Genomic DNA, 23,990 nt, shown 5'->3' with positions numbered 1-23,990 from the left:
CATCTGTGATAGATGTTAACTGCATTTTACTGCTGGGTTAAATTCCCTTTGTCAACGTGATGATGATGATGATGATGATGATGATGATGATGAAACCAGAGAAAGCAAGAGAAGTCGTATCTCTCTTCAGGTGCCTGAGTCTCCTCCTCCTCCACCTTGCATTTCTAAGGTCACACATACTGCCAACACTAGACCAGAAAATGCTGTGTCTGTCATCGTGTGCTCTGTTAACACCAATAAAACTCAGGATTTGATGATGTAAAATAATTTGCGGGTTTCCAAGACGCCAACCATGTGTTAATATTTAATGCTTACGATACCGAAACAAAGACATTTACTGATTAGATTGATAACATCATAAAGGTTATTACTATGATTGTTACTAAAATATAAAGTGATTCAGAGTTTAAAAAAATCCAAGTGGCAGATGCTTCTTCTTCAAACCCCACCAATGCACGTAATAGTCATCTTCACAAGAATTTCTTCATGTGGACATGAACATACGAGTGTGTATTGCTAATTTTTGCTAATAAAACAAATACTAAGGTTGGGAAGATGACTCATGGCTAAAGTCTAGCTGATCACACGTGAGGGATGGAGTTCAGATCTCCAGAACCATATAAATGTCAGGTGGGTGTGGCAGACTGGCTGAGTTCCAGTGTTCACAGGGCAGAGACAAGGGGGCCCTGGAACAAGCTGGTTCCCAAGATTAGCTGAATTGTCAAGATCTACTTTCAACTGAGAGACGCTGCCTCAATGAATAAGATGAAACGCAATAAAAAAGAACTGCTGATGTCAGCCTTAGGCTTTTAGATGCATATACCGCAAGCAGGCACACAGGCTTGCCTCCAACACACACACATACACACACACACATCACATCACACACACATCACACACACATCACATACACACACATACACATACACACAGATACACACACACATCACATCACACACATCACATCACACACACATACACATACACACAGATACACACACATACACACACACACACATCACATCACACACACACATACAGACAGATACACACACACATCACACACACACATCACATACACACACATACACATACACACACACATCACATCACACACACATCACATACGCACACATACACATACACACAGACACACACACATCACATCACACACACATCACATACACACACATACACATACACACAGATACACACACACATCACACACACACATACATCACATACACATACACACACATCACACACACATACACACACTCATTCATATGCATACACACACACACACACACACACACACACACACACGCACTCATACACATACACATAAGAGGAAAAAAACTGTGGTTACTCTCAGGACCGGAGATGTAGCTCAGCTGGTAGGCTTCTCGCCAGTGTATGCACCTCACAGCTTCCTGAGCATCACATAAAACTTCCAATGCTGGTACGACCCTAATCGGTCTGGGAAGGTGGAGACAAGAAGCTCAGACGTCCAAGGTCATCCTTGGCTACATTCCAGGCTAAGTTGGGATACATGAGGCCTGTTTCAAAAAAAATTACTCTCTGAACCTATGAACCCCCCACTCCACGGTAACCTGTCCCTACACTGCTAATGGCATGAATTTTGCCAGCCGAACGCCTCAATATGCTTTTGTGTTCTGTGTCATGTGTTTCTCCGAATCTACCATTTAAAAACCCCATGTGGTGCTTACTTCATACTTGGGTGGTACCAGGCCATGCCACTGAGGGGAGGAGGAGTGTGGAAGATGTGACTTTTGCCCTTGAGAAAAGAACACCACGTTGTGAGAGACAGGGTAGAAGGGCAGTGGACATGTGAGAGACAGGGCAGGGGAGTGCCATGTGCGTTCTGAGGAGGTGCTGAGCAGATGCTGAGCTGTGCAAGAAGCCAGTAGAGGCTCTGTGGAGGAAGTGGCATCAAGAAACCTGCCCGTGTCTGTGTCCACCTCAAAACGGCACCACGGTGTTAAAACTCACTTTGTAAGAAGTGGAAACTCGACGTATTTCTTCTCAAGACAGAAATACCTGCATCTGCCTGACCTCCTGCAGCAGGATGGGGAGAGTCAGGACCATCCTCGCAGGCCCATTATGACATGATTTGTGAATTTGGGACATCTTCCTGGCCTTGGAGTTGGAGGCAAACAGAAGTAGCAGGAAAAGGGAATGTGGTGTCGCCTGCCGGTACCAGCAATGGGAGATGCTAAGTTGTTTTTTCCCTAAGGCAGATACTGGATTTAAGGTGTTTGAATTGATACTGTGTCTTAGGAACATAATGCTATGATGTAGCCACAGACTATACTATTGATCTCAGTTCCCATGTGGGAGCTTCTTGAGGCAATGTTTGGCAACGTTCTGTGGGAAGAGGCACAGCCCGAGCCCCATTCCCCACTCCACGCACCTCCCCACCTTGACTGTAGACTGCTGTTCGAAGTTGAATGAACAACATCGATAAGCAACATCCATCAAGCTCTGCTCTGCTGGAACAGGTGTAGAGGGGGTCAGTGTGGTGTGACCTACATGGGCTCCTTCCTCCTCCAAGGTCTCCGGCATGTGTGCTGGAACCGCATTGGATGGGCAGTGTGGTTAGCCATCTTCCTAGCAGACTGAGGCTCCCGAGCCCCGGGTTTTCTGCTTTTGTGGCAAGAACCAGGGCTGTAGTCATACCAGATTGACTTGTGCATTCTTCCACCCTTTCTGGGCACATCAGTGAGAGACAGTGTGAGACAGGTATGTGGCGGGGGGAGGGGGGTGGCACGGAGGAGGGAATAGTTATGTTCAGCCAGCTTTATGTTGAGTCAGCCAGACACTTAAAACACTTCATCCATTTGGTCGCCCCAGCCGTATTTGTGGTGTGCACTGGCTTTATAACGTGACAGACAGTAATTGCGTAAATAGAAACTGCAGCCCACTGCTGGCACTAGCAAGAGATATTAAACAAGAGATGGGTGTATCTATTTCTTGCTGCCGCCGTGACAAATGACTGAAACCTTAGACTAGGCTTAAACCACATAAACACTGTCTTACGGCTCTGGAAGTCATTGTGCCTGCACTGATGGGGCACGGGAAGGCTGCGCTATCGGGCTCCAGGACAAACTCTCCGTACGTCTTTGCCACCTCCTAGAAGCTGTTGATGTGCTCTAGGTCTCTCACCTTATCTCTTCTCTCAGTTTCCACCATCATCCTGTTCTCTTCCCGCTGCTCTTCCTCTTCCTCCTCCCCCTTTCCTCGTCCTCTCCCCCCTCCTTCTCTTACACCTCTCTGGTAAGACACTCAATTAGATTGGACCTAATAGTAACCCAGGATGCTACCATTTATAGAGCCTTAGTTTGGTTTAATCTACAAGTGCATGTTGCCACATAGTCACACTCACAACTTCTGGAAATTAGCGCGAACGTACCTGTGGCCATCTTTCGGCTTCCCATAGAGCAGAGTGCTGAGGAGGAGAGGGAGAAAGCAGTTTGGCTGGGTGTGGAGAAGCAGATGGTGAGGCAATGGGAGGCTAGAGAGGAGGAGAAGCTGGGCCATGTCTGCCCCTGGCTATTAGAAGGACTTTCATGTCTACTCTGAGTGATCCAGGCAATCTGTGGACAGTTTCAAAGGGAACCCCAGAGGCCATGTTTTACAAACAAGCTGTGTTTGGGGGAAGGGTTGGCACGGAGGCTGAGCCTGGATTAGACCCTGTGACAGCAGGGAAGCAGTGAGAGACAGGGACAGCCTAGGGATGTGCCGAGGAGGTTGCTGTGGGTTCAGTGCAGGAAGAGCCCTAGTTGACGCAGAGGCTCTAGCAGCTGATGGAATGGGGTGTTCTTTCCACTCATCCATGAACCCCTCTCAGGGGACATGTGGCTGAGGGAACAGACTTTTCTAAACGGTGCCTGTATGTATGTGTCAGAGGGGGGGCGGGGAGCGGGTAGTGATGACAGCAGAAAAACATCCTTATGTTTGTTTAAGACCAAGACAACGACCTTAATCGGGGTTAGCATGGCTTCAAAAACTAATGATCTGAAAGACAGGAGTAGTGTCATACAGCTCAGGCTGGCCTCCAGCTTCTGGTCATCCTGCCTCTGCCTTCCAAGTGCTGGGATGTCGTGAACGCACCACCGTGGCTGGTTGCTCACGGTGCTGGGGATGGAAGCTGAGGCTGTCCCGTGTGTGCTAGGCAAGCATCCTGCCAACTCAACTACATCCCCAGCTTGCAAATGAATCGTTGACTTCTTAGTTTCTCTCCAGTTGAGTCTTCTCATTGGCAAAATGGACGCTATACTGACACAATCCCCATAGGGGTGTGCTGAATAATAAATAAAGTAATTCATGTGAAACACTTAGTGTCTTGTTTGTCATACGACAAGTATCCAGGGGCCACAATGATTTATTGTACTGGATTGGAACCTTATGGAAATAACTTATTTTAAGCATAATGTTTGCTGCTAGTAAGCTCGGAATAACTATATTGTTTTATTCTACTATGAAGGTGTAATATTGTGGGGAGAATACTGGTCTATTCTTCTCTGTCAGTTGTATGGTATGAAATATTCCTAGACCCAAACATTGCCATATTTGAAATGCAATCTACTCCAGCTCTTGCAGTCTTTGGTTCTAAAATGCACAGCCCTGTTTATCAGCTGTGTACACAGATGCAACGTAAAATCAACCACCCTAGAGAAATGGTGATTGATTATCTCTAGATTTGGGTTTGGTTGGAAAGACTGGCATAAAACCAACACTTCTCAGTCCTCTCAGCTTGAGTGAACCCCGTCTCTCTAAAATATTGACAACCATAGTCAACAGAGCCTGACTATGACTAGAACACTCACGGAGTCCACATGGATTGACACACAGCTTGTGGAAAGAATAGATTTGAATGGGACTAAAATTTTTCATAGAAAACGTAAATAGTGTCATCATGAAGCCAGATGACTTGACAGCCATATTTAGTATATTTGTGGCTCATAGTCATGAGCTTCTTTTAGTCCAGTGGGTCTCAACATGTGGGTCATATCAGACATCCTGCATATCAGATATTCTCAGCATGACTCATAACAGTAGCAAAGTTACAGTTATGAAGGAGCAACAAAATAATTTTATGGTTGAGGGTCACCAGAACATGAGGGATTGTATCAAGGGGTCACAGCATTAGGAAAGTTCAGAAACACTATGTAGTCAGTGGCAAGCTGGGACTCTGCACTCAATCAAGCATATTTTCCTATCTGGCTTTAGTTTAGTTTGATAGAGTTTTTGTTGTTGTTGTTGTTGTTGTTGTTGTTTTCAGGGTCTTCTCATGTAGCCTAGGATGGTCTCAAGCTCACTATTGATGTGTACCTCCTGATCTTCCTGCCTCCACTCTTAAGTGCTGGGATCAGTCATGTGCCACCATCTGTGACCCTACAGTTTTTCTAAAGAAATTATTTTTATTATAAGTTGACTCAGGATAGTAAGAAGAGTCACTGAATTATTTTATTGCCATAGACTAATAATAAAAAATTCTACGAGCATTTTATTGAGGTTCAGTCATATCAGGAGCTTGTTGTGATGCCAAGGGTCACAGAAATTCAAGATATGTTACTCAACCTAACTCACGTGGTCTTAGACTGTTAGAATTGGAGTTAAAATAAGCAGTATGAATATTTACATTTCACTAGATCTTCTTAAATGGTAACATTTTACATATTTTATATTGTACACATATATTCTTATTGCATCAGCTTGATGTAATTTGTAAGTGGAAACGTCTGCATATTGTGGATGAATGCTTACTTTTTGTATTGATGGGATGTACAGTGTAAGAGATCACATTGGTTCATAGGCCTTTGATTAGTCAGGAACTTATGGAATGAATCTATACACGTGTATATATAAAGGAGATTTGCTGTACTGACGTACAGGCTGCAGTCCAGCTAATCCAGCAATGGCTGACTGTGAATGGAAAGTCCAGGAATCTAGTCGTGGCTCAGTCCCACGGGCCTGGGTGTCTCAGCTGCTCTTCTGTATGTGCTTGGATCCAGAAGAAACAGGCTCCAATGCCAGCGAAGGAATGGATGTGCTGGCAAGGCGAGGGCAAGCAGGCAGAGAGCAAAAGCTTCCTTCTTCTGTGTCCTTATGTAGGTTTCCAGCAGATTAAAGTTTTTTAGTCTTCTCACCTCAAGATTTGGATTAAAGGCTTGTGTCTTCAAGCCTCTAGATCCAGATCAAAGGTGTGTGTCTTCCAACTTCAAAGTCTGGACTAGAAGTGGATTCACTTACTTCAAACTAAGCAGAAAATCTCTTCCAGGTGTGCCCTCCATTTCTGGATTGTAGCTCATTCCAGATATAGTCAAGTTGACAAAAAACAAAAAAATGAATAGCCATCACAGCCTTCCTTGTCCCCTGCCATAGGGTGACCTGGAGCTCTTTCCTTGGCCAGAACCTGGTAAGATCAGGTCTCTTGAGCATCCAAGTTCTTTCTAGGAGTTTTCATAAGCAACCCGTTAAATCCATTTGTCTTTAAGAAGAGCAGGATTTATATAAAACACCACTGAACAATGAGGGGCAGGAAGCTGGACCTGGGTACTGAATGCCGCAGCTCAACTAGAGCTGGAGAAGGGTGGTCCTGGCAGCGCACAGCAGAGCATCCAAGGTTAGGACTAGAATCATGTGGCTGAATGGACAGAAGTCCATGGAGGTGCCAGATGGTGAAGACAAAGCTAAGGAACTTGGAATTTATCCTGGAAGCCATCAAGAGTCATGTTTTTGATGTTGTTGTTTGTTTGTTTGTTTGTTTTTGAGGCATCATGAGCAAAACCCAGTAGCAAAGGGCAGACAACCAAACTGCATGCATTTCCACTCGCCACCCAGAGCAAGACCAAGATGCCTATTATGAAACACACCTAAGATCTATTCAACTATTTAGTTGTAAAAACCTGTGTGCAATTAAGGCTGTTACCTTTCAACTCATCATCTGGACATTTAAGTGCTTGACATTTCATACATAGAAAACTTTAGTAAAAGCTAGCTAGTGTAATATTATTTTGTAGATTACCTCTGTGTGTTTGCAGTTTCTTCACTGTAAAGTGATAGGAAGCAAATGAATTCAGCGTATGTCAACTGTTGTTCTTTTAGTATAAAAAAAATATGTTTGGGTAGGTCTGGAATAACCAGGCTAGAACATTCTCAAGATGTCTGGAAGGTCTTCCTGTTCCATGATCAGGAAGAAAAGTCATCTTCAATGTCACTGCTAAAGACTTTGCAAGTAAGTTTTGGAAACATTTGTAAGAATATGCAAGCCTGAGCTTGTTGCCTCAGCACTTGTCCTTCTGCAAACCGAACAAAGCATGTAGAAGTGAACCAATGGGTGGGTGTCAACAAACCACTATTCTTGCCACAATTCCATTTTAATTGCAATGCTGAGAGCTCCATCAAGCATCAGCCACATTCAACACCATTTCTGAGGGACCGTGTGAACTGCTTTGCTTTGAAAATCAATTAGTCACAGAACCCCAGCATCCTGACAAGAAGATTACAAACCAGACAACTCAAGCAACTTTCACAGACCTGTCTGTGGCAAGCTGGCTTTCTAGACTGTTGGCCAAGGGTGTTTTTCTTTATAGCGACACCTGTGGCTTGGGAAGCTCAGTGTTCATCTGTATGTTTCAGAAGGTTCAGGAAAGTTCCAAAGCTCTACAGTGTCAGGTGACCTCACAACTCTCTCTCTCTCTCTCTCTCTCTCTCTCTCTCTCTCTCTCTCTTACAAATCATAATTGCCACTGTGACGCATCCTTCGTTCCCTGCGTCGGCACTCTTGCCTCTGACGCCCATGTGTGAAGGAGTAGAGCTTGCTACTGTCCAACCTAGTTCTTTGTCTTTCCTTTCTAGTCAAATGTTTGCTCTAAACCTATCATTTTGAGAATTCTCTTCAAAAGAGTAAAAAGAAGTATTATTCAAACCAGCAGGTGGGGATTATATGAATTTTCTAAAGGAAAGGGGGTGGGAGGCAATATTTCTAAGTGTTGAGTGAACTTGTCCTAATAAGATTCAAACTAACATCTACTCATCTTAGGGCAAAACAATAGAAGGAACCATTCTTCCCAAGCACTCCTTGGTCAGCCATGAAGCCCTTTTGTCTCATAGGAATATAGATAAGGGGTTCCTTGCATGAGTATGGGTGACCCCTTTAGAACTACACCCATAGAAAGTCCCATCTGAGCCTAAATGATGACTTTTTCCTCAACTACACAAATGGAGTCAGCATTATACTTCAGCTCCACTTTCTATATACGCTCAAAAGACCACAGAATCTCATGGGGACAGAGTCTGTCTCATGGGACAGAATCTCATGCAGCTAGGAAGAGAGGGTCAGGAGGGACTGAGTGCTGTGATGTCAGACAAGGGTCTAATGATGCTCCCCACCTCCTTCCCATGAGGAAACGTTGACATGCCCTCTGCCCATCACACTCATTTTCATCATCTGGTCAACCTTTCCTCATCTTTCTGGACTCATCATTGCCCTGAGCCGATATCTCCAACCCTCAGGGAAGTTCTGAGGGACCTTCCCCTAGCACTTGCCTCTGTCATAATGCTTGTCACTACAGACTGACATGATCTGGTTGATTGGCTCCCCTCAGTTACCCACTAGGCTGAAACCTCCACAATGCACACTCCACCTTCATCTTACCCCTGTACAATCCCCACCGTTAGCAGAATCTGGCCCACAGTTGGGGCTAAGAACACTTGTTGAGCTGAATTGGCCCATGCTGGTTATGGAAAGGGTATTTGGGCTAGCTTTTGGAGGGCTCATTTCTTGGTGTGCTCCAGGACACTATGTGAGCATCCAAGCAGAGCCCTGTGTCTCTGAATGCTTGTGAGAAACCAGCTGGCACAGAGGAGAAAGAAACTGAAACTCCCATCTACCAAAGCTTGCCCTGGGCTAGACTCCTGTGCCGTGCCTGTCTTTTGGATAGAACTCTGGAGCTAGGGCTGGATACTGACACGAACCACGTAACTTCCTTAGAAATGTCACCTACCAGAGATGCTACCTGTGTGCTGAGTCTTAGATTTCTCACTTGCGAAGACAAATCATTGAGCGAGATTCATCCAGGCTCCCCTCTTTCCTTTGAGTAAGCTGCCTATTTGCCCGGTTTGAAAATGGAAACAGAAGAGAATCACTCCCTATCCACATTGCAATTTCTAGTTCTTAGGGTAAGGCATTCTGAAATTACATGGATATGCTTCCTGAGAGTTTTTATGCACACTGTGGCCAACATGAGTACAAATTCATGTATCAGAAATTATCTCTTGCTTTCCCTCTTAGTATGAGTTGTAATAACCTCACATCCTATTATGTAGGGTAACTACTTTATATTTGGAATATAATTTATGTACATTAAAATTATACTTAGGTGTACACTTCAATGACCTTTGACAGATATAGCCAGGACATCACTTCCACAGCCTTGATACAGAACTTGTTCATCACCTCAGAAAGTCCCTCCCAGATACCTCACACCTCTCAGAAGCCACCAGTGTTCATCCTATCTCTGTATAGTTTTGCCTTCTTCAAAAGATGACATGAGGTGTAGCACGGTGATAGAGCACTCGTCTAGGATGTGCAAAGCCTGGGGTTAGATTTGCAACATTGTAAAATAAAACATAAATCATATAAGTTAAGGTAGACTCCATATCCTTTTTGCCTGTGATTTGGGGCATTTCTCCATCCCCTTTTCCATCCCTTTACAGTGAGATACATTAAAATTTTTAAATGTTAGACCAACATTGAGATACGTTTTCTGCAGTGTATTATTTTTCTGATCTCTAGATCTGACTTACTATAATCTTGTTGTCTTTTGCAAATATGTTTATGAAGGATATTAGTAGCTTTATTTTACTTTCTTTGTCCTGTATTCTCATGGAAATTTGTTAGGGTGTCTCTCACATATTTTGTGAGATAGATTTTGTTTGTTTTTCAAGACAGGGTTTCTATGTGTAGCCTTGTCTGTACTGGACTCACTTTGTAGACCAGGCTGGCCGAGATCCACCTACCTCTGCCTCCCCCAAGGGCTAGGATTACAGGCATATACCACCGAGCCAGGCTTGTGAGATAGATTTTAAAATCATTGTTGTTATTCTTTCATTTAGATCTTGCTAGAATTTCCCAATAGACTGGAGATTGTTTTTATCTGGTGGGAATATTTTCTTCCATTGTACAAAGCCATGCATGTGACAGACTCTGGACTATCTAGGTCATGCTTTCTTTCGTGAGTCTGGCCATGTGTGACTTTCAAGTTACTTGTTGTCTGTGTTGCTGAGCCTATTGTCAACTCTTACCCCACCAGGCTCATGTCTCCTTCTACCTTTGTAAGCCACTAGTGTGTATTTACAAGGTAATGTTGATGTTCTTCTATACGACTTTGAGCATTTCATTTACCTATGAGTTTATCCTGATTGTTTGGTGTCCCCACACCTGTTATGAGCTACATCTTGCTAATTGTGGGCATACTGGGAGAATGTCTTTTGACTTCCAGATACAATGTTGGCTGCTGCGTTTTATTGTGTTCCTTTAAAGAGGCTAGGTCCTCACACTCCACTGCAAGTTAAGTAGTCAGAATGGGTTTGTCTAGTTATGTTGGCTGTGTGCGTGGAGCAGTATCCTGTGGGAACGCTACCCAGTGCTCATGTACTAGGTCTTTTCTTACCCTACACCTGGAAACAAACTCTCACCAGTTCTGTGTACGGACCTGCGCTTGTTTCTCCCACTCAGCCTCTTTTCCTATATTTTATAGTTTCTTCAAATAGGTATACAAGTCTGGACTTAGCTAAAGATTTAAGAGGGTCTGTCTGAAATATACTTTTCTTCTGTCATCTATCAATCATCTATCAATCATCTATCTATCTATCTATCTATCTATCTATCTATCTATATATCTATCTATCTTCTATGATATTTAGAAGTGAAAATTTCAGCAGTCTCAACCTACTCAAACTCCTCACTCAACACAGAGACTGGTAGATGGTATGTGTAGATGTTACAGGGCCTGTTCTCAGTAGCTGAAAATCATTGTTTTATATCATTTTTTTTTTCAGCAGCAATGTTTAAATCTGATTTTCTTCCTTTTCTCCTGATAGAAGCTGGGAGTGTCCAAGGTGAGTTTAAGGTCTTTGTTTCTTTTGAGATGTTTCTCCTTTCTTTAAGTTTATGAAGTTTCCAGTGCAGTCACGAAGCCCAACAGAGTCCAACGGTTCCGGCATAATTTTGTGAAATGACAGCTTCAGCAAATGTGTTGGCCTCTGGCGAAAGGTTCCTTTCTGACCCTTACTCTTCTCTTGAAGGCGTGTTGTCTTTTGGAAAGCCTTTATCTTTTTTTTTTTTTTTTAAAGCTCTCAGCATACCCTAGCTAATTATTCACTGATAAAATTGTAAATACGGCATCTCATCTGTTAATCTCCTACCATTCAAGCCTCTGCTGTTGCCATGATTTCTTTTGGGATTCCATAAAGAAACTTGTTTTTATTTCTGCCGAGGTGAAATCCTATTGGCAAGCTATCCTCCTGTACCCAGCCTCAGCGTTCAGAACCTGCTTGTGTGTGAATTCTAACGTGCGCGTGGGATTTGGAACCTCCGTTCCTAAATGGAAGACGGTCCTTCAAAAACATGAGACAGGCATGTGAACATGCCTTGAGAGTAAAGTTATTGCCACACAGTCATGAAGAACATCCCTAATCTCAGAGCTTCCATGGTGAGATGGGAGAAACCCAAAAGCCCATCAGCCAGCAAGCCTCATGTACACAGCAGTGAACAGCCAGAGACCCTGCCCCAAGGAAGGTACAAGTCGAGGACTGGCATCTGACCACCATGTGCGTGTCATGACGTACACATGCCCACTCACACACGTGAACATGTAGACACATGCGTAGCCACACGTATCTCACACATTCAGAGAGAAAGGAACACAAGACCGCCCTGTGAGGGTAGCATGTCCTTTTCACATGAAACTAAACGGTCTGTTGATGTTCGTAGTGACAAATGTCAGCCCTCTGGCCTGGAGGCCATGGCCTTTTGTAGCTTTAAGGCTGAGTCCTCTCTCCTCCTTGAATGAACCTTTGGGTCAACAATAGGTATCAGGTCTTTTAAGAGCCACCAACTTCTGAGAGGGCTGGCAGGCAATAGTCGCAAGGCAACCGCTGAAGTAAATAAGAGAAGGCATTGTTTAGCAAACAGCTGACATTCCAAGGTCCCAGTTCTCATGCCTCAGGTAAATAGGGAAGGAGGGAGCAAATAGCTGGAAGAGGTATCTGTTGTTCACTGGCCTGCGGCTGCAGAAGTGCCTTTTATTTTATTCTTCTGTGATGACAAGAAGAGAAAGAATCTTAAAATCCACAGTAGCAGCTCTCTAGAACCTGGCTCCACTCTTCTAGAGCTACCTTATTCCAAAGGGCAGCCACAAGCACATGCAGCTGTTTCTGCGTAAATTAATGAAAGTGAAATAAAATAAGAGTCGCGTCTTCAACCCCACGGGCCATATTTCAAGTGTGCCCACATTGGGAAGTGCACGCAAGGAACCTGTCTGTCAGCATAGAGCGTTTCACAAGGCAATATTCTCATAGAGTCAACAGGCCGGAGTTCGTCTCCGTGAGGAAGCCCTGTCAGTTATGTGGCCACAGGCCTTCCTCGGGAATTTTACTCTTGTCTGGAAGCAGGAGACCGAGTAATCGGGCTTAATGAATTGGAAGAGTGCTCATGCACACAAAGTAAAGTACTGGTGAGACCATTCTGTTCCCTAAGCTGTGCCTACAGCGTCCATTTGTGTGAGCAGGCTGGTTCATTCCGTTCCCTAAGCAGTGCCTACAGCATCCATTTGTGTGAACAGGCTGGTTCACTCTGTTCCCTAAGCTGTGCCTACAGCAGCCATTTGTGTGAACAGGCTGGTTCACTCTGTTCCCTAAGCTGTGCCTACAGCATCCATTTGTGTGAGCAGGCTGGTTCACTCTGTTCCCTAAGCTGTGCCTACAGCATCCATTTGTGTGAACAGGCTGGTTCACTCTGTTCCCTAAGCTGTGCCTACAGCATCCATTTGTGTAAACAGGCTGGTTCACTCTGTTCCCTAAGCAGTGCCTACAGTATCCATTTGTGTGAACAGGCTGGTTCATTCCGTTCCCTAAGCTGTGCCTACAGCGTCCATTTGTGTGAGCAGGCTGGTTCACTCTGTTCCCTAAGCAGTGCCTACAGCGTCCATTTGTGTGAACAGGCTGGTTCACTCTGTTCCCTAAGCAGTGCCTACAGCGTCCATTTGTGTGAACAGGCTGGTTCATTCCGTTCCCTAAGCAGTGCCTACAGCATCCATTTGTGTGAACAGGCTGGTTCACTCTGTTCCCTAAGCAGTGCCTACAGCGTCCATTTGTGTGAACAGGCTGGTTCACACTGTTCCCTAAGCAGTGCCTACAGCGTCCATTTGTGTGAGCAGGCTGGTTTTAAATGACATCTACATAGCAAAGCTCTGCAACCCTAATGGACCCATGCAAATCACAGTGAAGCTGTCAGGGTCCATGGGCCATGCTGAGGACTAGTGAGACTGTCTCTTAGGCACAGGGCTCTTTCGGTGCCTCAGAACCCACAGGGTAAGGTGTTACCCCTGCAGCCACCAGGGCCAAGTATGGACACAGAAAGGAGGGTCCTTCTCTTTACCCCACTTTCTTTTTCAGTCTCAAGAACTTACTAGGTAGCCAGTGTTCATAAGGAATCATTGAGAGGTGGCAGGCCTAGGGACACAAACCTACAATCCTATCTACTAGGGAGGTGGAGGCAGGAGGATTGAAAGTTTAAGACAAGCCTAGGCTACAGATTGAGTTCAAGACAGCTTAGGCAACTCAAAGAGTGAAAAACTGGCTGGGACTGAGGCTCAGTGATATGGTGCATCTGTCATGTGTCAGTCCTGAGTTTCATTCCCCCAAATTTAAAAAGATACTGATAATAGCAAAACAAACAAAAAACAAACAAACAAAAACCCAAACCAAACCAAAAAACAAAAAACAAAAAAATAAAACAAAACAAACAAAAAACCCAAAGAGCAATAGGGAAGGCTATCTAGGCTAAATGAGGGGTGTTATTACATATATAAGGCAATGGCTCAATGGTTCCCTTATGAGTCTTACTCCATAATAAACATTTTACAGCTGCAAGAGTGAGCCTCTGGCTGATCTCTTATTCTCTCCAAGGTTTCTCTTTAGATTTCTTGAATCAGCAGGTCAATAAATCTTTATTACATCTGTACTCTGCGCCTCACGTGCAGGCAGTGTGAGAGGTAGAAAAGTAATGCAAGGTGGGGCCCTTTCTGTGAGACTCTGACCAGCTGCCTCAGGAGAACTAACATTGACAATGATTTAGAAATTGATGCTAGAGTTGTGGTAGGATCAAGTTCTAGAATATATGATATGGGGCCGGAGGTGCTACACAAGAGCAGTAGCTACAAATCAAGAGCACACACTGTTGAGCAGCAAAAGTAGAGCACAAAATAATTTTAATTTCAAACTAATTATCTCTAAGTTATTAAAATTTAGTATCTGTTATGTGCTGAGTATTCTGTTAGGTAACTGACATTGAAAAACCTGTGGGGGAATGATTCTCAATGTACTATTTAGTTTAAGTGTTACCTTGCCACAAACTAGAATCACCTGAAAAGAGAACTTCAGATGAGGAATTGCATAGATTAAGTTGGCCAGGGGCATATATTTTGGGGCGTGCTAAGGCTGTAACTACCATGAGGAGTCAGGAAACACTCCAGTGAGGAAGGCACTGAGGGCCGATATGGCAGAAGAACTTCAGAGACATGGTACCCAGTTGGCTACAGAAGATCCTGTGGATTCGGTCAGCATTAGCCAGGAAAGACATAATGTTTTGGGGGAGTGGGGAGGGCATTGTTCTCAACACTTACGTGTCTTGCACTCTCTGGGCTGGCTTGCTCTGTAGGCAGGTAAACATATGGGCAGAGAATTTATAAGGGGATGCAAGCCAGATTCCTCCAGAATGTAGGATATTGTGCAATGTTTTATGATTTTTTTTTCCTGAGGAGACATGGAAAGTATCTATTCATTCCAGACGGGGACAATGACCGAGCAGACATGAGTGTGTCTACCTTAGAGAACCAATTCACTGACTGGAGTTATTTGCAGAAGCGTGATGGCTTAAAGGCAGCTGCATCACTGAGAAGCCCACCCCAGCACGGGTGATGGGTGATTCAGAAAAGTTGCATGCCTGGAGCTCCGTGCTCAGCCTGTAGGCTGTTCCATGAGAGAGTATCCTTCCCCATACCAGTTGTTTGCTAATTATATGTTTTGGGGGAGTGGGTTGAATGAGCTTTGTAACTTCCTGTGCTTCTTGCCTTGAGTCTTGCAAATTTCTTTGGCTTCCTGTGTCTTATGAGACTCCTCCTGAAGAGAATTTTAAAAATACAGCCACACAGCAGGGAATAAAGCTTTCACACAATGACGTAATGGGATGGCTTGCTGTGAAAAAACAGGAAGTGAGTTCTCTGGGTTCTCCTTTTCTTTTTGTTGATAGAAAAAAAATACTGTGGCCTGACAGTGGTGGTACACACGCCTTTAATCCTAGCACTCAGGAGGCAGAGGCAGGCAGATCTCTGTGAGTTCAAGGCCTGCCTGGTCTACAAAGTGAGTTCAGAATGGCAAGGCTACACACAGAGAAACCCTGTCTCAAAAAACAAAAACAAACAAAAAATTAGTGTGTGTGTGTGTGTGTGTGTGTGTGTGTGTGTGTGTGTGTGTGTGTGTTTTGCATATGTATTTATACACCATGTGCATGCAGTACCCCTGAAGGCCAGAAGGGGGTGTCAGATCTCTGGAACTAGAATTACAGCCGAGTGGACCCGTGTGAGTTCTAGGATTGAACCTGTGTCTTCTGGAAGAGCAGGCAGTGCTCTGAAATGCTGAGCCATCTCTCCATCTCTATTAACATTTATATTTCTATTTTAAATTATATGTGTGTGTGTGTATATGTATATATACGTATATATATATATGTATGTGTGTGTGTATATATATATATGTATGTGTGTATATATACACATATGCATGTGTATTTGTGAGGAGTGTGTGCCTGTAAGTGCAGTTGCTCTCAGAGGCCAGGAAAGGGCAGCAGAGTCCCTGGTGCTGAAGTTACAGGCAATTATGAACAGCTTAACCCCATTTTGGAGGTCTGAGCCATCTCTCCAGCCCCAAGCACCACCCATTTAGAGGGAACATCGGATACTGTAGTTTGGCTGGTAAATAGTGGGTCTGAAAGTAGAGACAGTGGACAAATAAAACTATACCCAGGGACTGACTGAGATTACAGAAGAGTGTTTAATAGCAAGGGAGAATTTTCCAGGATTTGGTCTGTGGCTGTGAGCCACCACGGGGGGATTATGCCAAGAAGTCATAAAGCCACAGGTGTGCCAGGGGATGGACATTTTTGGCTATAGTGGGATTAACAGCCTTGGCCTTATTACCTTGGGAAGGTAAAGGAATTGCAAACACTGCTGGCATCGACCAGCTTCTTATTTCAGGTGGCTTATGGGTTACGGTGCGTGGGTCATGGGAAAGACCATGCAGCTATGGGTTATGGGAATGGGCTGCCCATCCTCGGACCCAATCACTTTCCAATGAGTTTCTCGAGAACTGGCCAGCGAGGACCATGGTATCCTGATCTGTGTCATGAAGCGGTATCTGTTTCTTAAAGGTTGTAAACCACCCAGTTTCAATTAGAGAATTCTCCAGGGCAAGGTCATGGAATGGAATGCCCATCCCAGGGTAAAGTTCTCCTCAGCCTGCTGAAGTAGCTGGCCCCAGCAGCCAGTGCGCACCATGTCTAAAAATAGACACACTATAAAACCCCGGCTGCCGGAGGAGCAAGAGAAGACAGTTTGCCAAGGGAAGCAAGGCAGAGAGTGACAAAGTGTGGCCTGGGGTTTGCAACACTTCATGGGGCAAGATGAGTTCCCGAAACCTGCTGGCTCTGTTCTCCACTAAAGTGGATTTCCAGAGTGGGAAGGAAGGTCACCTTTTACAGTGCACCCAACATTGGAGGTTACCTTAGGGGAACCCCTTATTTTTATAGAGGAACAAAATGAGACTGTGCCACATGACAGTCCCGTCGGGAAGCTTCTGCCTTGCAGTCACTTAACATCCGGTGAGCCTGTCTCTGTTTGAGGGTGCTGCTCCCCACTTCGAAGCAGCACCTCCAAAGGCCGCCTCCTTCTTAGCACAGGCTGGTGTTTTGCTGGAGGTCTTCCTGCCCTGTAGAATGTCAGCTGGTTCCAGGTCATGGATGCAACCAGGCCAGGCTCTGAAACCAGCATGCTGACACCCTGCCCTTCACTGCTCTCTCTTTCTTTTATTCCTGTTATTTGTATGTTGCCCCTTCTTTATTTGGCCTGTCCCTGGTTCTCTCTCTCTCTCTCTCTCTCTCTCTCTCTCTCTCTCTGTCACACACACACCACATTTGTTATTATTATTGTTGTTGTTGTTGTTGTTATTATTATTATTTTGTGTGAATGGTATATATGCGTGTGTGCGTGTGTGTGTGTGTGTGTGTGTGTGTGTGTGTGTGTGTGTGTGCAAGGCCTGTATTCATGCAAATGCACCGAGCTGTCCTGTGCTATCACTCTCCATCCTAACCCTTTGAGACAGGGTTTTCTCACTGAGCCTGGGGTTAGAGTAGCAGCTAGTCTCAACCGCCCTCCTGTCTGCACTCCTGCAGCACCGAGATTGGAGACCTACTCTGTCATTCGTGGCTATTTTTTATGTGGGTACTATGGATTCGAACACAGGTCCTCAAGTTTATACAACCATGCTCTTGCCACTGAGTGATCTCCCCTGTCCTCTGTTTTACCTCTGGTTACCCTATCCCTGCGTGGTCTCAGAGTTTCTTTTCCCTATTTCCCAGGCCTGCTCTTAGATTTGTCATCTGTCTTCCTTTTCATGACTAAGACTAGTTATTCTGTGCATGTTCCTTTCCCACAGCTTCCTATATCAGAGTTCTGGGGAAGAAACTGGGAAGTTCCAAACCAGGCACCTACTCTTCAGGGTGAGGCAGAGAGGAAGCCCGTGATGCTGTCACATGTGCACTCAGATCTCCCCCACTTGGAGGCTGGGGTAAACGGCCAGGCTCCCAGAGAGCTGTGCAAAGCTCAGAGATGGCACGCCCAGCTGTCCAGCGCCGGGCTTCTGAGATGGATTTCCTTTCCTCCTTTTTTTTTTAAAGCTTTGTTTATTGTTGTTGTAACATGCGTGGAGAGGTCGGAGGGCAACTTTGTGGAGTTAGTGGCTCTCTGCTTTCACCTTTAGATAGGCTATCAGGATCAAACCCACACTGCCAGGCTCTCATCCTCAGATAGGAAGTGTTTTACACACCGAGCCATCTCACCTGCCTCAAAATGGGCCCCTTTGAGTGAGTTAGTCCTTTCACCTGAGCCCAGACCCCATGAGGGACAGCCAGTTCCAGCCGCAGCTCTTCCCTTCAGAGACTCCTTTGGAGTTAACAGGTTGCAGTGTTTTCTATTGGGTATCACAAGTTAATATGTTCCCAGAACTTTCAAAATTACAGAAGTCTGTCTGCATTCCTCCCACTTTGGAGCCCCTGTCACTTTCTCTGTCTGCTTCTGCAGGCTCCCAGAAGATACACAGAGGGGCTTTCCACCACTGGGCGCCAAGAAAGGATTCCACGTCCTCTGGGAACTGGGGACTTTAAAGTGTTTGACCAGGACTCTTGACTTCAATTCAGGACCTTTACTCAGCAAGAGTGTCAAGTGTGGGTGGAATGGTCCTCAGATATGTGACCACAGGAATTTTTTTTTTCAGAGAAATCTCAGTGTGCCAAGAAATTCCTGGCACTGGATATTTCACACCTGCCTTGATTTGCCTGTATCGTATAAGCCCCGGGGTTGCAATGAACACTGCGACTGTTTATTAAGTGCATACACAGAGGGAACAGAATCGAGGGACCTAAATTCCACCTTATGTAGCATATTTCTTCACTGCAGTGGTGCTTTAATTAGGTAGGCTGAGCTGGGGTTAGACTACCTACTGGTGTCCAGGTCCCACTATCTGTGACATGAGGAAGGTGTCCACTTTTTCCTTCAAATAATATTTATTGAGGAGATGGGTGTGGTGGCACACGCCTTTAATCCCAGTACACAGGAGGCAGAGGCGGGCGGATCGCTGTGAGTTTGAGGTCATCCTGGTCTACAAAAGCGAGTCCAGGACAGCCAAGGCTACACCGTTAGAAACCTTGCCTTGAAAAACCAATAAATAAATAAATAAATAAATAAATTTATTGAGGTTTAGCATTATTGAAGTGGTATATTGTATACTTAATTTGAATTTTGAAAATGCATCAGCTTTCTCACAATTAGAATCTGAAAATAAGAGCATTCTGTACTTCCAGGAGGCACAGAAGAGCAAAGTCAAAATAGGCCTAGAGGTGCATGCCTGTAATTCTGGCACTTAGAAAATAGAAGCAGAACTTCAAAGTCATCCTTAGGTACTTGGTAAGTTCAAGGCCACCCTGGGCTACATGAGCGCTTACTAGAAAGTCATTGATGCTGTAGATGGACAGGCTTTCTCTCTCCCCGCAGCATTAGTGACTTCCAAAATAAACTCCTTGCTCTCTGGTAATCCACCTCAGTGTCCCACAGTCTTATCTGGAACCTCGAAGGAGGACTGTGCTTTTATGAGATAGGCGCTCATGTAGCCCGGGGGGGGGGGGGGGGCTCTGAAGAGAGAAAATCAGGGTAAAGGCAGGATGAAGTCTCTCCTTATACCTTTCTGGGAATGGAGAGGCTTCACAGTTCAAGCTGCTCTGATTTGCAGGCACGAGGTAGAGTGGTGGAGAGGAGAAAGTGTGCACACCAATGCTTGCTTTGACATAACTCACTTCCCCAGGTAAGAGACGCTGGCCCTGGGAAGTGTCTGCTAGCGCATAACGTTTTAAGGGGGGTACCTAGCCATATATGTGAGGGAGGAGGGCTAGATCCCAAGATTACAGTCTCATCTACCATGCCCCGCCAGAAAATAAGGATCTATGGTTTGAATACACAATACAATTGATGGGTTTTTGTGATTGTGGTTTTGTTCTGAAGCAACGTCATCAAGGGTTTGGTCAACAGAACACACCACACCACACATTTTCTGAGCCTCCAGTGGTGTCTGATTATAGAATCAGGGCTGAGGCATCCCAAGTGGAGACGGAGTTCCACCTGAAGAGCTCCTGAGTGGTGCAGAAAGGGTAGCAGCAAACACTAGAGGAAGGCTGAGGGTTCCAGACTGCGTGGCTCGGTGGAGTGTCCTAGACATTCAGAGAAATGGGCTACTGGTGACTAGGTGGAATGGCTTTTTAGTAATTAGTATTTACCACTTTCAGAAAGTCTCCCTAGTCACTTCAACTACTCCTAGGGGGTATGGGATAACACATGCACACATCCTTACAGGGGGTGGTGGTGGTGGGGACAGGCACAGGGACAGGAAGAGACACAGAGACACAGACAGAGACTCAGAGAGGGAGAGGAAAGATCCTTTGGAGAGTTGTTATCTCGTATCTTGCTCTTTATTTTTCATTATAGTACTTTGCAATATTCACTTCATACCTTATCACAAGGTGAAGAATCTGTAAGGAATGTTAAGGCTGATTTTGTGTGTGTGTGTGTATGTGTGCAAGTGCACATGCCTATATGCACAAGTGCAGATGTGTGTGCATGGGCTGTGTGTGTGGGGGTACCTATGTGTGCAAGTGCAAATGCGTGTGCATAGGCTATGTGTTTGTGTGCCTATGTGAGCAAGTGCAGATGTGTGTGCATGGGCTGTGTATGTGCCTATGTGTGCAAATGCAGATGTGTGTGCATAGGCTGTGTGTGTGTGTGTGCCTATGTGTGCAGATGCAGATGTGTGTGCATGGGCTGTGTGTGGGGGGTGGGTGCCTATGTGTGCAGATGCATATAGGTGTGAAAGGGCTTGTTCATCGAGGCCAGAGGTTGATGTCTAGTGTTTTCCTCTGTCGCTTTTCATCTTTTTTTTCTGACTTAGGGTCTATTACTAAACCGAGAGTTCAACCATGCAGCCGGCTAGTGGGCCAGAGAGCTCCAGGGCGCTACTCATCTCTGCCTTGCTAGCTCTGGGATCAGAGATGCCTCCTTTAAAAAATTGTTTTTCTTCTTATAATTTACTCACATTACATCCAGATTGGTATCCCCTCACTTGTGTCTTCCCATCCTCGTCCTCCCTCCCTCTGCCGCCCTATTCCCCTCCACTAGACCTCTGACGGAGGTGGGGGAGCTCCTCCTCCGCCTTCTGACTACAGCCTATCAGGTCTTATCTGGGTAGCCTGATTCCCCTTTCTCTGTGTGCCTGCCGGGTCTCCCCACCAAGGGGAAGTGGTCAAATCGCAGGCACCAGAGTTCATGTCAGAGGCAGACCCCGCTTCCCCTTCCCCTCTATGAGGAGAATGAGGTGTCCATTAGCTAGATCTGAATAGGGGGTCTAGGTTCACGGCATGCATTGTCCCTGGTTGGTGCAACAGTTTATGCAGTCCCCCTGGTTCCAGATCCAGTGGCCTTGATGGTCGGGGGGCTCCTGAACCCTCTGAGTCCTTCCTTCCATACCACTCTCAGTGCTCCACCTGGAGTCTGGCCGAGAGTTCCAGCAAGAGGCGCCTACTTCTGTGCCTGGCTTTTATGTGAATTCTAGGACTCTGGATTCAGGGCCTCACACTTGTATGGCAAGCACGTTACTGACTGAGCCGTATCCCCAACCCTGCAGGTCATTTTTCCTGACTTTAAATTGCAGGGTTTTGTGGCCTAAACCTTTAATCTCAGCACTTGGGAGACAACAGAAGACAGATATCTGTTAACCCAAGGCCAGCAAGATCCAGGATAGCATAGTTAAATCACGAGGGCCTGTCTCAAAGAACAAAAACCAAAGTAAGCAACAACAACAACAACAACACTCTAAGATATAAAGAGGTCTGTTGCATATTTGTCACTAGGCCTCAGAACCAGTGGATAGTTTTTTTTGTGGCAAAAGACCAGAGGAGAAAACACCCATTTTCTGGCAGCAACTTTTACTTGGTACTGAAATAATATGTTTGTTTGGGTGACCAGGGAATCTATTAGTGCTTTAACAGCTAACTTTTATAGAACAGCAAATTGGTCTGGCATCCATTAGTAACTCAGGCCTGATGTGGGATAATTTTGGGGGGCAATTAGTGGGCCTGGCTTCCCATTAGTAGCAGTTATGAAATGATGTGGCTGAACATACCAGGAGGCCATGCCTATTTTGTGTTTGGACAAGTGGTGTAATGGTCTTGTCTTACCATTTAAGGATCTTTGAAAAATCCTTCCCCTTTAACTTATATTGGAGAATCCAACTGAACTAAATAGTCAGAACCAAAGGCCAAGGCACCACGCAAAGAGTGCTCTCTCCTCAACTGCAGAAGAGGCAGCTGTCCTCTGAGCAGAGTGACTTTGATGGCGTTTCAGAAGGACATAAGGCCCCAAGGATGCAGAAGAACAAGGAGAGAGTGGGGAGAGACCATTCATATGTAGAAAGCAGCCCAAAGGCACTCAAGTGACCCTAGATGCCACCAAGAACAAAAAAGGGCAGTAGGCACGGTGCATTCTCTTATATGCTAGGATCAATGAATAGTCATGAAACTACAATCTGCCAAAAACAGGACCCTTGAGATACTACACACAGACATGGACATAGACACAGACATAGGACAGACATAGTTCTGTGCCTGAGGAAATTTGAAAACATTATCTGCTTCCACTTCCTCTTAGGGACTCCTGGTAGGCAGGAGCCTGTAAGAGGATCAGAGAACTGTCGAGAAACCTGGACCCTTCTTTGACTCAGCACTTCCCATTTGGAAGCACTGAGACCCAGAATGCAGCTGGTACATCCTATGGCTTCTGCTGGCAGCTGCTGGCATGGCCTACTGAAAGCAAAGGGCAGTGAGCATTCTCATCTACATATGGCTGTGTCTTTCCCTGGCATGGCTTTAGTGACTTCATATTTGATCACTTGTGGAAATAAATGTTTGCAGATACTGCAGTGAGGTTCCTACAGTTCCTACATGGATGCAAAGGCCGTGTGGAGACTGGGGCTCACCCCTGGCTGTTGCATTGGTCTCTAAAGCCCACTTTTACCTATGAGTCATTCTGCTCACTGTGAACACACTTAAACTCCTCTTCAGGGTGAGTCACTGACTGGTGAGGGTCACTCTCCTGTCTGTTTGGAATAAACAAGGAATAGTGGGGATGCTGGGTGGGAAGGGGTTAAGTTCTTGGAGAAGTATGGCAAAGCCCCAGGGATTCATTTGACCACTTGGGATTTCTGTCTCCTTGTCACTTATCTTTCTGCTATTCCAAAACCTTGGGAGATGTTTTGCTTGGATACGGGCTAAAAAAAAAAATTGTTTGTTAAAGGGGAAAAGCCACTCACCTGCTAAGCGTGGAGAAAGGCTGGCTGCTTTTCTCCCTGAAGGCTTTCTGGTGGGGCTGAGCTCCTCTCAGAGTTGTTTGCAAAGCAAAGCAGCCTAGATGAAACAGCCTTTGCTATGCTCTACCACTATGGAGCTGAGAGAATTCAGAGGAGATGCCTTTAAGGAAGGCCCAAACAGCCAGAACCTTTGCTTCCTTCCCTTTCCTCTCTGACCGCTCTGATTTTCATATTCTCAAATTTGAATTCTCAAATTAGACTGGGGATGACCTTTAGCATGGATTGCCTTTCAAACAGAACCTATTTCCTCTGCTGTCCCCAGGGATTGGACCATGCCTTCTGATGGCAAGCCGCCATGGCACCTCAGAATGATCTAACACTTCAGGCTCTGAGCCAATTCTTTCCCCACCCTGGAGACAGGTAGCATCTGATCCAGTCACCAGCTTCCCACTGGTGACCCGGTTCTGGATGGTTCCACAGCTTAGACTCTCTTCTTGACCAGG

General features: G+C 45.4%; 1 protein-coding gene across 2 annotated transcripts in view; it reads left to right on the top strand.

Annotated features, from left to right (window-relative positions):
- Positions 1 to 23,990, top strand: part of CLIC5 (chloride intracellular channel 5) — a 177,606-nt gene that overhangs the window by 29,253 nt on the left and 124,363 nt on the right. The gene's annotated exons all lie outside the window — the stretch shown is intronic.

Source organism: Acomys minous (genome assembly GCF_964271855.1).
Source record: "Acomys minous genome assembly, chromosome: 13".
NCBI lineage: Eukaryota > Metazoa > Chordata > Mammalia > Rodentia > Muridae > Acomys > Acomys minous.
This window is presented reverse-complemented; position numbering and strand designations above follow the sequence as displayed.